The following is a 3,328-nucleotide window of genomic DNA, read 5'->3' on the forward strand; positions in this document are numbered from 1 at the left end:
TTTCAAAAGCTGAAGACCTAATTACCAAAATCTTCTCTAAATGAAATATGCCCAGATTCTTCAGACAATCCTCAGGTAGCATGAACTTTAAGCCTCAATTCCCTTGTTTGCCCTTTTCTGGAAAACTACTTTCATTTTCCTTCGTGAGATTATTTTCCCAGAATTGAATATGATTCTTTGCACCATCCTAGAGAACTAAAGTGTTGCTCTTGTCCATCTTTTGTTCTCTTTTTTTTCTTTATAGAATGATTCATGAATTTGTGGGTCATCTTTGCACAGGGGCATGCTAATCTTCTCTGTATCGTTCCAATTTTAGTATATGTGCTGCCTAAGTAAGCACGCTTCTTTTATTCTCAAAGAAGACCAGTGACATAATGAGGGTGATGTCTTGACTTGTGAGTGAATTGGATTTAAGTGATAGCTAATAAATAAGCAGCAATCAAAAAGGAAATAGAATTGAATTTAAAGATCTGTCAAAGGGGGAAAAACACTCTTTAAAGACAGCGTTAGCTTCCATTCCCACTAAATATTGAAGACTTGATTTGTAGGCTTTACAGGGAGAAATGACAATTTTGATTTCATTCTGATTAATGTAAATAGATCTTCATTTATCTTGAATTTCCTATAAAACAGCATATTTTCCATCTGATTTTGAGTCTATAAAGCAAGGGTATTTATGTATTTATTCTGTTGGTGTAAGAAAAGGTAAAGTGGAAAATTAAGTTTCCATTAATTCATTCTCATCTCCTTTATAAGGATCATAGATTTAGAAGTGAAGTATTTTTTGAGAATTATATAGTCCAACATCCTCATTTTGCAAATGAAGGCACTAAGACTTAGAGATGTTGATTGACTTGCCTAAGATAACACAAGTACTAATTAGTCTAATAGCTGAGGTTTTGTTGGCGTGGAGATGTCTTTCAATCACAGCAATTTAATTATCATTTTACACTGTTTTGTTAGTTTTCTTTTTCTCTTTTTTTCCTTACAAGTCTTATACAGTCTTTTTTCTACATGAATTTTGTTATGACTTTAATACCATGAAATAATTTACTCATGTTTTGATTGATATTGCATTAAGTCTGTAAGCTAGTTTGAGAAGTATCAATATGTTACTTCCTGCCTGTAGAATATAAGTTGAAGGCAGACACTTTTTAAATTTTTTTTCCTCTCTATCCCTGGCAATTAATAAAGAGTTTGGCCCATCTTAGACACTTGGGAAAAGAAAAACAACTTCTTTCATTGAATTGAATTGAAATATTGTTTCTTGATTTCTGTCAAAATCAATCTGAATTTGTATTCATTATTAAGTTCCTACATATTTGATATATTTTGTTTAATTATTGTAAAGAGTATGTCTAGTTCCCATAGTTCCTATTGAATCTTGTTGGTGGGAGGCAGCTAGATGGTACAGTGGGTAGAGCATGGTCCTGAAGTCAGAAAGACCTGAGTTCAAATTTGGCCTCAGACACTTGAAACTTACTAGCTGTGTGACCCTGGATTAGTCACTTAATCCTGATTGCCTTCCAGAAAGCAACAACAAAAAGTCCATCTTGTTGGTGGTATATAGGAATGCAGATGGTGTATCCATGAAATAATTTTGTGTCTCAATACTATATGAAACTGATCTTTGTTAATTAGTTATTTCTTTTGATAAACTTATGTTTTTACTAATGTCTGTATGTTCAGACAATGTAATCAATCCATAAGCATTTACTATCCACCTCCTATGTACCACACAGTATAACAGAGTAGCATAGGATGCAGAGATTTAATATAAATTTTCTAGATTGAGAAAGCATATAAGTGTCAAGGTCTGAACATTATAATTGTACTTCCTGATTCTAAAGCCAGCTCTCTAATCACTACCACATGCCACCATTTTTATTGAAATACAATTCACTTATATATAGCTTTTGAGGGTAATTAATATGTGTTTATCTCCTTTCAATCTTTTTTCTTTGACTCTTATTCAATTCAATACTTTCAATACTTTCCAATATCAGTATTGTGATTTATTAATTCTCTATTTTAATGAATTTTTACTTTTTTCATTTTTCTTCTCTTTAAGGTTGTTTTCTCCTCCTCCTCGTTGTTGTTGTTGTTGTTGATGATGATGATGTTCTCCTCCTCCTCCTCCTCCTCCTCCTCCTCCTCTTTTTTTTCCTAATTAGCCTCTCTCCTAGGCATCTTTATGTTTTATGATGAATAGAAATAGACAGCTGTATTCTAAAAGACAGTGTGTAGAGGACTGATTTTTTGGCAAATGTCTACTTTTAGAGGCTAAGAAGAGGAAAGGAAAGACCTTGAAAAAGATGTTGATTGAATAGATTAGAGGAACCCAGCATAATATGGTGTCATTGAGAGCAAAGAAAAAAAGTTTCCTGGTCAACAGAGTAAAATACTCCCAAGAAACCAATCAGAATTAGAAAAAAAATAGTAATTATCCAAATGCTTTAGAATAATGTACCACAATTAATATTCTCTATTAAAATCTAACATTTTTGTGACAGTTTTAACTTTATGTGTGTCCTTAAGATTTTGGTGACAGTCTTAATTTTATGTGTGTCCCTAGTCATCAGTACAGTGCTGGGCATATAGTAATTTTTTTTAGTCATTCAATCATATAAGGATTAATTCTTATATTTTTTCACAATAACTAGATCATTGCTGAACTCTTTATTTTACTTAACACATAACCTATATATTAATTTATACCAATTCAATTATAAGGAAAAACCCAAAACCATATAATTAAAATGAATGAGATGTTTGAAAGATTAATCCCAGGACTTTGGTCAATTCAGACTTACCCAGACTACTAGCAAAAATACAATGGTTTTCTCATATTTAGTTTCCAATGCTTGCTTCCATTTGAGTGAAACACACTGTTACCTTTCAGTTTTTGAAAAGAAGCAGGCCTGCAGTGACTCCCCTTAAACATCATGAGGCCCTTTCTCTGTATCCTTGGATACTTTTTAGATTTCATCTTAATTATTAAAGTGTATCTTGCTTCTTCTAATTAATTTCTAATTGAATTAAATTAGTTTAATTTCCATTGTAATGATAGTATGAAAAATTTAAAAAAGAGGGGCCTGGGTGTTCTATAGCCCAATGTAAATCTGGCTAGTATAGTTGCAAAGCAGTCAATTAAGTTGACCAGAATCCTAAGAAAATCATGAATTATTGTCTGAAGAAGGTCAAACTGTACACAGCATCATGACTTTTGCATTTGTATTGTCTGTTACCAGAATATTTAGAAAACATTGATACTCAAACTGAAAGATGAATTCAAAAAACTACCTAATGGTATTTGCGTGAATTGAAT

General features: G+C 32.0%; 1 non-coding gene across 1 annotated transcript; it reads right to left on the reverse strand.

Annotated features, from left to right (window-relative positions):
* Positions 1-234: 234 nt before the first annotated feature.
* Positions 235-340, reverse strand: LOC144455554 (U6 spliceosomal RNA). The gene has a single exon (XR_013484273.1). It is a non-coding gene; the product is annotated as a U6 spliceosomal RNA (small nuclear RNA).
* Between the last annotated feature and the right edge of the window lie 2,988 nt (positions 341-3,328).

The sequence above is a fragment of the Phascolarctos cinereus genome, unplaced genomic scaffold (genome assembly GCF_003287225.1).
Source record: "Phascolarctos cinereus isolate Bilbo 61053 unplaced genomic scaffold, phaCin_HiC Scaffold_9;HRSCAF=440, whole genome shotgun sequence".
NCBI classification, from domain to species: domain Eukaryota; kingdom Metazoa; phylum Chordata; class Mammalia; order Diprotodontia; family Phascolarctidae; genus Phascolarctos; species Phascolarctos cinereus.